This window comes from Corvus cornix, chromosome 2 (assembly GCF_000738735.6).
Source record: "Corvus cornix cornix isolate S_Up_H32 chromosome 2, ASM73873v5, whole genome shotgun sequence".
Taxonomy (NCBI): Eukaryota; Metazoa; Chordata; class Aves; order Passeriformes; family Corvidae; genus Corvus; species Corvus cornix.
The window spans coordinates 51322160-51335806 of NC_046333.1; the positions used below are offsets into that span (position 1 = coordinate 51322160).

The following is a 13647-nucleotide window of genomic DNA, read 5'->3' on the forward strand; positions in this document are numbered from 1 at the left end:
AGTTTTGGTTCTTCAGAATGGGACAGTTTTGAAATATAATATGTGCCAACAGCTAACTAGCAACTTTTTAATAAATATCCAGAAAAACAAAGGCCATGAAATGGTCTCTGTCTGGATGAGTGGCTTAAGCTGCACAGAGCCTGAGTGACATCAACAAGTCAAAGATTGTTCATGTCTGAGGGATGGGACAGATTTTGTGCCTAAGAACTAATTAAGAACTATAATTTTTTACTTGAATATTTTTTTGGCCAATGGAATTCAGAGTGAAGGGTGCTGAAATGCCTACCTTTATTGCATACCATTATATCACGGGTGTCTACATCAGGTCAGCATTTTGGTAGAGCAAGCTGACTGTTCCTGATGACTGTAATTTTGAAAAGTATATTCTACATGGGTTTTATGTGCCTGGCACTGTTACTGGAGAGTCTGTCTACCCTCATGGCTGTAAGGGAGAGGTGTCAGGTTTGCCTTTGCTTATTTAAGATCTTGTTTAGGCTCCCCTGTCAGATGGCTAAGCAATAGCTGCTTTAAAGGTAAAGGAAGGAGCTGACCTTGGTCAGGAGGAGGAAAGAGGGAGAGAAGGCCTGTAGGAAAGAGACATCTGAGAAGCTGGGAACTAGGACAGCTGCCCTGTGTGTGTTCCTGCTTATTTTACTTATTTATGAGCTTTTCCATGATGTCATTCACTATCTGTGTATAATCACTCTTTTCCTCCCCAGTTCTCTCCCAGAAAATCTATCTGTTTCTCTAAAATATCAAAATACTTAGAGAGAAAATACATGCTTATATTTATGATAATTAAATCCCCGTAAAAAGAAATGACCACATTTTTGGAATATTCTTTTATTTTTTTTGCTTGTTCTCCATTCAACAGTGGACTAGCTGAATCCATGGTACCATCATGTGACAATAATTTTACACTTCCAAATTATACCAACATTTGCAAACAGCATAGCAATTATCGTCCACAAGGAACCTCCTTAACCAGAATCCTGTTGCTCTGTGGAAAGAAAACAAAAACTGTAGATTGGAGCTTATTCATGGCTTGTTAAAGTGTGTTTTTTGATTAATGATGCAAAATTGAGTGATGGATTTTCCTGTTTCTCTGCTCTTGCCAAATTTGCTGTATGATTCAGCATTCCCCTCTTTGAATACTGGAAATATTTTTTTTAATATTTTTTGTTATTTTGGTATTTTTCTGTCTTTTGTAAGGATGTTTTAAGGACTGAAGGCCTTTTTTATCTAATTTATCTAATTCATTCTTTGTAAATAAACAAACATGACTAATACAAAAAAAATATCCACAATTAATCATTACAATTCTTAAATTAATTCTCTTTACCCATAGTCAAACAGAATCCATTCGAATTTGCTTTTTGGTGAAAGAACAATCAATTGAGATTTAGGTTTAGCAGAAAGGTGTATAAAAAGAAATAATGCAAATTTTGTTTCCCATGATCATTTATGGAAGTCTGATTTTGAGGAGGAACACACAACTCTGTGCACAGGAAGCAGTGTTTCTCACACTACTTCAGTTGGAGAGAACAAACAGTGTGACCTGATTTACCAATCCTAAATAAATGATGCAGCTTGAATTTCAAATATTTGCAATCTGTTTGCAGGGAAAAATTCAGACTTATTTGTTGAGTACGTTTAAATGAGAAAATCATGATCTGCTGATGGATATTCCATGAGAAGAAAAAGAGGCTAATTTAGTCGAAGAAATTACAGGCAGAGAATTACTCACTCAGCGCTACTGGCAAATAGTAAACGAGTGGCACCAAGGTTTCAATTCAAACACTTAACAAAGAAAGCAACTAATAGCGTCTTCCTTTTTCATCTGAAGTACTATAAAGAAGAGGGCTAGCCCTTCTGCCAAATTGCTTTTGCAGAAATGTGACTTCCGCCTTCGTTATTTTTACTCAAATTGCCTTAATTAAGAAACTAACTCTGCAGCCCTGACTTTGATCTTGTTTTCAGACTGGATGTGTCCAGGTTCATCTTTATGGACTTGCTGATTTTCTGCTGGATTCAGGTCAGAAGTCACAGTCTGCTGCAGAATATTCCTCCAAATGATACATGTCTAGGGGGAAAAATCCTTTTGATTTAATACTTTTCTCAATATTTTAAGAAATTGAAAAGTTATGAAACAACCCCCCAGGTTGGGAGATACTGTCCATCCCAAGTTTTTTTTTCCATTATACTGTAGAATTACACTACATTGAGCTAAATAGTAATTTTAAAATATTGTATTCTTTTTCTTTGTTTTGGTGAGTCATGGTGGTAGTGATGGTTTGATTTTTTTTTTGGGCAGTTGTTTTTTTGTTTGTTTGTGTTTTGGTTTTTTCAGTCTTCCATACCTGGGAGGTCTTGCATAGAGCTCTTCTTCTGGAGCCCAAAACTCCTTCTTAGGCAGAATTCTACTATGAACTGATCTACTATGAACTTTGGATCCTTTGCATAGTGTCATTTCAGGTTCTTACCTTGGTTTCAAAGGGTAAGTAATGGAATGATTTGCATATGGCATCAATTCCAGATAAGTACAGTACCATGATAATTGATAATACAAGTAGATTATTGTTGCCTGGGGAAGCACCATGATGTTTGGTTTAGGAAGGATTAAAAGGATGGTTTTAGCTCCAGCTGAGGTGCATCTAGGCACTGTCAGAAGATGGAAATTCCTGTGGGTATTCTATTAGCTTGCTTGAGTTTTGTTCCTTTCTGGGGCATGTGGATTCTCATGGGGCCTCTCTTATTCTGTCTTCTTCATTGTATTCCATGCCCAGAATAGTCTCTTTTCCTTGGGCAGGAAAAGGGAATGAAAGATGTTCTATATCTAGAAGTTTTTGCAAGCTGTACATTCAGTCCCCATCCTATTGCTTGGCTGGGTGATGTGTGCCTCCATCCATCTCCTGGGAGACATGGAGCAGGCTGTATGCATAAACATGGGATAGCCTCTCGTTACATAACCTGTCCCAGTTACTCACTTTCAAGACAAAGTGAGGTTCAGGGTGTAAAAAAAATCTTCATTTTATGAGCAGAAAGCCTACGGATCCTAATTGCTTATGACCAGAAGGCCACTGGGAGTAGGTTCCGGAAGCATGTTGATATCTAAAAAAATTAGCTTTCTTTTGGACCTTTTGTGTTCTCCTGTATATCAGCAAGGTCCTCTAACCCCATAGCATCCAAAATGGCTGTACATAGCATAACATTACAGAACAGACTTAGAATGGAATGACTTGGAATCTCCTGCTTGGGCCACTCATGTATTTCCCTAGACACTGAGTTCAGTCCTTCTGTGAAAGGTGCTCCATGGACCAGAGAAAAGCACTCCCACCTTAGGCCTCTTCCAGTCCTGTTGTCACGCAGAAAAAATTGTATCCCTTTAAGGCAGAAGAAATATATTAAAAAAAAAAAGGGTGAAATTGCCTTGTAAAATAGGCAGGAATGGGAAGGGGCAGAAAAGAGAGAGTTACAATAAATAAGTGAATGTTGAGATTCCATAGGGTATTTAATTTTCAATTGCTATTTTTATAATTCCTATATTTCTCTTTGTGGTAATTGGCTACACAAATAGAGCATAGCAGTAGATAACTTTCGTAAGGTTTTTTGACACTGTTTTTTATATTATTTAGACAAGATATCATAATTTATTTAATTAACACAGAACAGTTGTAAAACTGAGTGATAAATACACTAAGAGAGTAGTTGTCAGATTTGGTGAAGGTATGTAAAGAATTGGTTCCTCAAAGGTCTATTTTGGTTATGAATGTGTTCAATGTTTTCATTAATAGCCTGGATAAAAGACCAGAGCATACAGTTGATCTTTACTCATAGCATCATGATGTGTAGCAGTGAGTTTACTGGGGTACAGTGTTACAAACCAAAGCAACCTTGACAAATGGAGAAGCAGCTTGGAAAAGAAAAATGTAAGAAATTAATCAAAACCAACTGCAAAATATTGCCCTTGGGCAAAAATAATCAACTGTGCAAACAAATGATGAGGAACTTGTTCAGCAACATTTCCAAAAAAGATCTGGGAACAACACACTCAGCATTAGTCAACAGTATCCTTCTTTTGAAAAAGGAAAAGAACACACCAGGCGGTATGTTGAGTTGTCTCTGGTATGCAAAATATGAGAAGTGAACTGTCCACCATGGCTGGAATTGACAGAACCTCAGCTTTACCCATGCGCAGTAGGATTCAAATTGATAGGGGGTCCAAACAAGTCCAGACAATCTGGTTAGAAGTTGAAAAATAAAGGAGTGAAAAAGTTGAGGTTTTTAGTCTAAGAAAGCCTGGAGAGAAGGAGACTTCAGCAAAAATTTTCAAAATGATCCAGGGAAGAAAATAGTTTATCCTTAGGGAAGAAAATTTATCCTTAGGGACATTTGGACAAGAAGTAGGTTTAAACTTCAACAAGAAATGCTTAGTTTGAACAGGTTTTTCTAAGTGTCCAGTAAGGATGATAAATCCACACGTTTCCTGGGGATGTGGTGGTAGCGGGTTAATCCTCACTCTTTGTGAATGTTGAAGGTACAAGTGCTTTCTGTCTAAGGAAGTGGGGTACAGTTTATGATCTCCTGAGATCCACTCAGACCCTACTTATTGCTGAGTTGTGATTACTGTCTTGACCCAGCTCAAACATACCAAAATATAACTGAATGTTGCAAAGTTTTGTTAAAAGGGACTATCTGCATAATAGATATTCAAGGTTGCTCATTTTCATGTTACCTAATTACAAAGAAAATACATTGATTAAACAAATTCTCAGGCTTTCAGTATATCAGCTGCTCTTTCTGAGAGCTTATTTCCTTGAAGCTATCAAGTTTGTACAAAATAGAAATAAAATATAAATGAATGGTTCTCCACGAAGATGGTGCCATTCTTTATGGAGCTGCATCAGTGATAGGTCAAATTTATATTGCTCTGCAGTATGATTTTAATATCATTCTGGCCTGGTTTAGGCATAATCAAGTCTTCTGTTGAAAGAGCTCTTGTAAGGAGCAATTAAACATTAGTACTTTAGCTAGACCCATATTAAATTATGCCTTGGAATTTAAGTATCTGGGAATCATCTTAAATCTCAGCTTGAATTTTAGGTTGTATTGTATCTGCAATTTATATTGAGGTATAAGACAATCTGTTTCCATCTTGATTTAGTATTTATAGCTTAAAATGTTATTTCATTATTAAGTGTTCTGTGCAACTGTTAGTAAGACCACTAATAGATTAAGGTACTATTATTTATGATTACAGCTTCTGCTTTTCAACAAGAAGAGAAGCTGAACATTCAGCAAGTGAATTTTAACATGCTTTTTGAAAGCCTTGTAATAAATCAAAGCTAGCTGGGTACCCTTCAGCAGCCATGAGTGGCAATTCCAGCCCTTGCAGTGAATACTTACAACACAGTGGAAGCAAAGGACTTTGAACTGCTGTAACACCAGGGGCTCAACAGAACACCTCTGTAGGGCAGGCGCAGGAGAATAGTATCTGGAAAAGATTTAATTTCACTTATCTCACCTTCTCTTTGCTGTGGACTGACAGGACTAGCACTCAGCATTCTCATGGACAAGCTGATATGTGACTCTGAGCCCTTTGAACCAGATTGTGACAGTATGAACAGTAATTGGGAGTTCCACTCACTCCAAAAGAGTCCTTGCCATAGGAAGTCGTCAAGTATGTACAGTTTAGATTGACACGTGGATGAAAGAGCAACAAATAGTACCTTGTATCTTGATCAAGGCAGATCACCATTCAACATTGTATTTGAAATCTTTGAAGCATAGGAATAGCTTTAAGTATGTCACAGTAAGCTTGTCACATTAAATACATACATTTAATGGAAATTAAATATGTTCATTGTTTTAAATATATGTTCAGTTTATGTCAGTATTTTGATCACTGATGGTAGCTTACAGTTTAGTTCCCCTGTCAGCACAGAGATTTCTTAATGCATTAGGGAAATAAATGCTTCAAATCCAAAGGACTAAAGAAAAATAACTAATTTCATTTACATCATAAGAAAGACAGGTTCTCTGCATAAACCTTGTATTGAATACATTATTTGGGCCAGAGTAGATGAGTATGAGCTGCATAATTTCCTTTTCACTCTCCATGTAAGACATAGTGTAATGGCTTGACAAAGAAAAAGCCGAGTTACACTTGCTGTACTATACAACTCCTTTGTTAACATAACCAGTAAAGAGAGATTATATAACATGATATTGCCTGAAGATCAGTTCTCTGGTTTAAAGAGCTAATTTCTTCATGCTGCCAGTCTGTTCTGCAAACTCTTTTGTGTTTTAAGATGGGAGACTTTCCCTTCTCCCAGTTCTGAGGAAGAAACAGAAATAGGGAAAATAAACTGGTTTCTATGTGTTGCTACATTGCACAAACACTGATCCCCTAATATCTAGTTACATTTTTGACAATTTTGCAACTAGGTTGAAAATAAAAACTACTCACTTCTACTTCAGCAAGCTGTGTGAGAGCTATTGGTGGCTTGAAGACTTGCCTAAAGACAGCCACATTTCAGCCTGAGAAGTCTGTCCGACATACCTAAAGTTAGTTTTTTAGGAGACTGAATGGAAACCATGGCCTTCATTTTTCTAAGCACCTTACGCTTGCAAGTAAAACTCCTTGTTGTGTAATCAATGGACCTAAAGATCAAGCACAATAGTTATCGGATGACATCCTAAACATATGTATTAAGACTTTCTGATTTGGCAATATTTAATATCAGCTTTCCAGTAATTTGAAAGTTTATGTTAACATCTAATAAAACTTTGTCAAAAAATCAAGTGTTAACTACTTGATTTTGAAAAGTGGTGCAACCAAGCCTGTGACTAGAATATCATTCAAGGACAGGCTCAGAAGTCAATTCAACACAGGCATCAGTATTCAAGTTTGGAGTAGGAAAGACTGTCTGTCTTGCCTTAATATATTCAGTATATTTTCTAGTATTTGAGCTATGTTATGTCACAACAATTGTTCTAGAGGCTATTCTAATTCTGTTATTTGGAATAATTTTTCTCCCATTCTATATATTCTTCTTTAGCTTTTCTTTCTGTCATCCTATTTCTCTTAAATCTATTAATTCTGATCTTTTACATTTTCAGTTAAGATACACCAACATTCTATCTATCTGGGGGCATGGGATTGAGAACAAGGTGAGAAAAAGTACATCTTCCTGGTGAATTTACTATTAGAAGAGCAGGAGAGAAACATAACTACTGCAGTCCCATCCAAGCTTAGCATTGCCACAAAACACCAATGTTGGCATTCATCTGAAATGCTCCTCTGTAGAGTTTCTTTGCTTTACTTTAATTCATAGCTGAGAGCTTAGCCTATAGCAACCTGAGCCATAGTTAATGAAAATTGAAAAGTTACATTATATATTGTCCTTCAGGGTAAAAATATTAAAACATCAACTTTATCTACAAAGACGGTTTCATTCCAGCTACTGCATTTAGGGAGAGAAATGTACGCAAGGCATATACATTATCCAAATGTCTCTGTCCCCAAAGGGTGGATGAAAGAATGTTTTCTGGGCATGAGTCTCTAGGTTTTTTAGAAGTGTTATGATAATTTTTTGTTTATAATAGACTACACCACAAGGAAGGTTTTACATGCAGTGTACAGACTGAGTGAGGAAGTCATTCACAAACTCTACTAGAAAGGCATAGATGGATGAAGTCTATTATTGAAGCAGTGCCTTATTTGAGTAAAATAAAAAAGGACAGTGTAACAGCAAACAATTTTACTGTCTGTGGGAGCCATCCCTGTCTTTTTTCAAGAAATAAATGACCATGGCTCTGGTTCCTCACTACATCTGATGTAGCAGATGCAAAACAGTGGTCCAGGAGTGAACTGTAACTTTCTGAAGCACTTCCATTTACAGAACTATCCTGCGTGGTTGGTCACCAGTCAGCTACTCTCTGTGCCATGAAGATAAATTCCTACATACTAAAGGAAGACAATATTTAGCTGAGCTACTCCAATACGAGTTTTTCTCTACTTGCTCTCCTCTTCAACAAACATTCCGTCCACAGTGTTGTGAATACAAAGTGGCAGCAGTAGCATTTCTTAGGTACCTCTTGCATAAGGTGCATGCAAAAGACCCATTATAGTCTGTGTGCAGCTCCTGGGAGTTCTCCTTAACCACCAAAACTCCCCAATGTCCCAGCCATAATTCCTACCAGGAAATCTCAGGCTTAAGTGCATGGTCTTAGGTGCACATATAAAGCAATGAGAGGGAGTTTAATGACCTGGAAAATAAAGTACATGAAGTTTTTTTATCATTTTTAGTATTATTGTATATCGCAGATCAGTTTTTCTTTGCTATGTGAAATGTGGCAGTTATGCCAGGGCTCCAAGGGTTGCTTTGCTGGCACCTCAGTTCAGCAGGAAGGACTCTGGCCTGTAGAGTACAGTATATTTCCAGAGCCAGATGCTTGCAACATAGTATTTATACTATGATGCTTTTTAGCATGTCTTTTTTCTCCAATACACCTTCAAAGAGTAGCAAGCAAAACCCTGGAAACAATCCCTACTCTGTTTCATGTTCTCCTGGATATCTTGATCAAAGTACAATTTACCTTGAACAGCAAGTAAACATTTCCTTATAAATCTTAAAGTCTTTTAGCATGAGCTTCAGAAAACACAACGTTATAAGAAAACAAATTTTAAAATGCTAGTAGATCAGACCTTTATACATCCCTAAGAATCCCTAAGTCAGAAGCTGACCACCAGATGGGGAGATCTGGTGTTCACATCAGTGAACTATCCTTCACATATTTTTATTGGAACAGCTTATCTCCTTCTTCACCTTTCCCAGAGTGCTTTATCCCATATCAACTATATGCCTGTGGAACTGAGTTTTAGACTATATTTACAGATTGGTGTATACTAAGTGAAAATGTATGTTAATCAATATTGAGCCAGGTGTTTGTAGAAGAGGAGATATCCCATTTTTGGTTCACATACACAAACAAGCTGTACATGTTGTATGAAACTGTTCTTGACTGTTTTTCTCTGCATCTTCCATATCTAAAGACTATTTTGCCCGTAGGAGAACAGCTCTAAAAAATGTTACTGCTGGAACCACAAGAAATATATTGAATTCCAGATGTGCACTGTGAACACATTTCAAGAAATTGACGATACCTGCTATATTGCCAGCTTCCTGTAGGAACCCAGCATTACACATTATTAACAAAGAAGACAGGCCCAATTATGAATTATTCTATATGAATTATACTGCTGGGGTAAGAGCAATCTTTTCATCTTCTCATTTTTAGGGATTTGTGTGTCCTACCTTGTTTCTGCTCTCTTTTCATACTTCAGCCAAGATATCTTCCCATAAAAATAAGATGCATTTAGGATTTATTCCCTTGCAGTCCAATTTCTAAAACAAAACAAAAATCAGCAAATATGGAGACATAAGACATACTCAATTCCCATTAACATTTATCACATATAGTCAAGGTGTTCTTATGATTAAGGAAATGACCTGGTACTTGAGAGACCGAGATTTAAATTCTGTCAATAATTCTCTATTTATTTCTGCTGAAGAAAAACACTTAAACATGTGCTACAAATTAAGGACAAGCTTAAGTGGTTTTTGAGTCCCAGACTATAGACCTTGGGCAAACCACTTTGTCTCTTGGAGTCAGAATGTGAAATCTTTTATTCAGCTTGGTGAGCAGTTTCATGCACAACTAATGTCATTGATTTTAATATGGTTAGTCATGATAGTAACCACTTGCCAACCTCAGACTGGTACCTCAGCTCTTATTCTGTAGAAGGGGGTAATTAAATTTCCATGCCTCCCAGAAATATTAGTGTATTACACACTAGGTAATTTAGGTAAATTTAAAAATCCCACTCTTTGGAACTGCTTGAAGTCTTTTCACCAAGATTCTGCATACATGCTTTTGCTCAGATACAACATTTCTTTGTCTTTCCTTTTCTTCACAGAAAAGTTGCACAAAAAGGAGCTTATTAGCATCCTTAAGAAAACTGAAGTGATATGATTAATTATTATATAAATAATTTCAGGGGAATATACTCATTGTCTTTACTATGACATTTTCAGAGAAAATATTCCCTTCCTGTCATCTTAATACTACCAAGTCAATATGCTTTATATGCAATTTATATCAGAGCAAAGTTTGGAGGAAGCTTAAATGAAAAAGAAATAGCCCACATTACTGCAATATTTGGGGTTTTGCCTTGTATCTCTTTTATCTATTATGATTTTTTAAAATAACTACCAGTAGTGCTGAACCCACTGTGACATGCAAGATAAGCTATTCTGAGATCCTTCATGTTCCATAAACCAGGGTATGGTCTTGATTAGGTAATCACTGAAAGAGGAAACTCACTTGTACGTGCAATTGCACTTACATGTCAAAAGAATATTTATTGAGAGAAGAAAAGGAAATGTTGGAATCTGAATCAAAAGAGTTTAACATCACTTGGCCTAACCTTTTATATCTCAGTAGAAATCAATGGAAAAAGAAAATAATTAGCAAAGAAGCATGGATTTATATAGAGAGGTATAGACATACATATGTATACATACATACATGCACTCACACACATATATATATCATATCTGAGTTTCATCTTCCACTATTTTAATCTCAAAACCAATGGAGAATGTTTGATTGGAGATTTTCCTTTCAAATCCACCACAAATTCCTTCAGTACATTCAAAATAAAGGCTTTTTTCTCCCTCTACTATTCCTGGTGGCCCACAGAAAGCAATTTTTGAATGTTGAAACTGTAGGAATAGAGTCAGTCATTAGTCTATCTAATTAGATGCTTTGGTCAAACACAGTAAGCACTTGAGTAAACCTGGACAATTATGTCATAGCAAGGCTGGAACTTTAGAGGGCAGAAATACTCTGATTGCATAAAAAGTGTCAATTGTCATGGATATGTTTTTGTAGTAACCAAGTTACTTGTGAACTTGACCTATTCCACTAAGCTTTTAAAACTGTTGATCGTGAGGCTTGTAATGAAATTTGTTCCACTGTGTGCAATCAAGTGCAGTCCTTCAGCTCGAGTCAGCCAGGCTAGTAGGCTCCTTTGTCAGGCTGAGCTCCTCCTCTCTATTAACCTCCCAAACAGTGCCTAGCTCAACTTTACAGATCTTAATTCTATTTGTTCCACTTTGTGCAATTAGGCTTACTTCATGCACCCAGTCCACCAGCTCTCACGTGGGACTCCAGAATGTTTCAAGTCATGGATATTTACAAGAAAGGTATGAAAATCATGGAATCCCAAACTGCCCTGACAAACAGGGAGACAATGCCAGACCTCAATAACACTGTACTTAGCTCCACAGCATTCAGAAGTGAGGGATTTCAAGTGCAGAGAGAGAACAAAATAACCAAGGAGATATGTATGTGTAGAGAGGAGGCTGTGAGAAAAGGTAATAGGGGTCATGGCTACTACCCCCATGTGTCACTATTCCTCTTTTGCATTGGTTGTGTGGAGAACGAAAAATGTTACATTTTTTTATGCCAGCCATATGTACCAGCTTCATTAGACTCAGCTGACTTTTGCAAACACTTCTTATTATGTGCCCTGCCTCCTCTTATTTGAGATAAGTAAGAGACAGTTTGCATATTTCTTTATCTACAACATTCAGTACAGAAGTTGCTTTTGGAGATCAAGAAAGAAGTTTATTTTCTAACCATGTTGATATGGGATCTAATAAATTTCCAAGGATATGGTGCTAAGGAAAGATGAGATATGAAGCTACCTTGTCTCTGTGTATCTGCCTGTGGTTGTTCTCCGTCTTTGAAATTAATTTAATTTTAGTATAGTAGTATAGATCTCAACCCTGGTCAAAATCCTTTTCTTTTTTCAGGAAAGGAGAGGAGATAGAATCTAAGACTTGTCTAGGCAAAATCACAGCTGAATTAATCCTGAAAAAAACAGTATAAAGAAATTTAAAATTAGTCATTAACCTGGTACTACTAGGAAGCTTCCAGGAAACTGCATTTCCACAGAAAATTTCTCTGTAAATGTAAATGTTATGTCATGAAAACTTTCCAGGCAAAACTCATTCAAGCTCTCCGGTGTCTTGAGTCTAGTTGTATCTGTTTACACCATGGATGATTTTGCCATATTCTACTTGTTGAAATTTTGCCTAATGAAGAACATAAAATATAAAATAGCAGGTATTCATCTAAAATGCAGGCAATACCTGTGAAAATCGTAAGTAAATATAGGCACTCGGTATTGCTCTTTCTTCATTTCAATGATTAAAACACCATTACTCAGATCCCCTTTCAGTTTAACAAGAATTTAGTGCATTCAGAGGGAATAAGGCAATATTTTTCTACATATTATCTGCTCCTTTGAACAACAGATTGTGAAAGCCAGAGTTCTTGTGCCATTAGTTGAAATGGCATAGCAACAGTCAAACCTCTGAGATGACACTCAGTGGTCATTTCTCCATGTTCATTCATCTGACAGAAGACTTTGGCTCTGTCATCTTTTTATCCATCCTTCATGCCACCAAAAAAGTGGCTGCAAAATATCTGTTTTTAAATAGCTTCTGAAAAGTAAGAATTTGCTAGAGTTTTTTTCCTAATCACTGAGAAAACATGTGAAACTCAGACCTTACAAGTCAACATGAAGTGCCACTGAACAAAATATAAAGTATTTACTTATGATCCCATTTTTGTTGTGACAATATTCCCTATGGCAACAAATTAGATTTCAGTACAGCAGCACTGGCAGAAGTAATGACCTGTCACCAAAGCATATACTTTTAGTATTAAAAATAGTAAGTCTTGTGGGGGCTAACTCATAAGCTTGTCTGGTGTACCCTAGAGAATGAACCTCTGTGCATGCATCATCATTCTGTTGCCAGACAACTTTCACAGCCAGTGACATGACACGTCTGAAGTCTACGCCAGAAAGAAAGCTTAGAACATTTTTTTTCAGGTTTATCTCCAGTACTTAACGGTGCAAACTGTAACCACACAAATCTATTTTCTAAACTAAACTAAACTAAACTAAACTAAGAAATGATGAACTGTATTAAAACTGCAGAGGGAAATCACGAGTCCGTGTTCATGGCAGCATAACAAGACAAGGCACATTACCATGCTTTGTAGGTAAGGCATTCATAAACCATTATTTTCTTTGGGTAAAAATCTTGGTTCCATCTTTTTCCTTTTAAAGAACAATTCAAAAGTCAATAGTTCTCAAAAACTTGTGATGACATTAATTTTTGCAATAAAATGACTTTCTAGATGTATTTAAGTCTTTTAGGTAATTCATAGGAAATATCCAGGAGGCTGAAATTTAAAACTTCACAGTAACTCCACTGTACTCAGGGGCCTCAGATACACATCTTATCAACTGTTAGAATAATTTCAGTTTGAATCCCTTCCAGAGTCTGAAAATTTTGCTATTCTTGGATTTATCTGTGGTGCTAGTGCTATATCTGTGCCTAAATTTTTTTTTGAGTGCCGTGGGAACCTGTCCCACTCAACTGAAAGGAAATGTGATGAGTGCAACCCTTCAGACACCCACTCATGCCTATAGATGAGGCAGTTGGAAGTGGGGTAACTTTTCCTAGATGAGAACAAAGAAATGTAGTCTGAACTGATGGGAAA

At 36.6% G+C, this 13647-nt stretch overlaps 1 long non-coding RNA gene across 10 annotated transcripts in view; it reads right to left on the bottom strand.

Moving 5' to 3' along the window:
* The window catches only part of LOC109144527, a 271701-nt gene that overhangs the window by 75841 nt on the left and 182213 nt on the right, over positions 1-13647 (bottom strand). For 9 of the 10 annotated variants that reach the window (XR_005604588.1, XR_005604587.1, XR_005604591.1 and 6 more), the window contains 2 exons: positions 9321-9410; positions 5407-5494 (listed from right to left, as the gene is read on the bottom strand). This is a non-coding gene — a long non-coding RNA (uncharacterized LOC109144527). Of the gene's footprint in view, positions 1-867; positions 3384-5406; positions 5495-9320; positions 9411-13647 lie in introns of those variants that run through there. The other variant, XR_005604590.1, reaches the window with a different exon arrangement.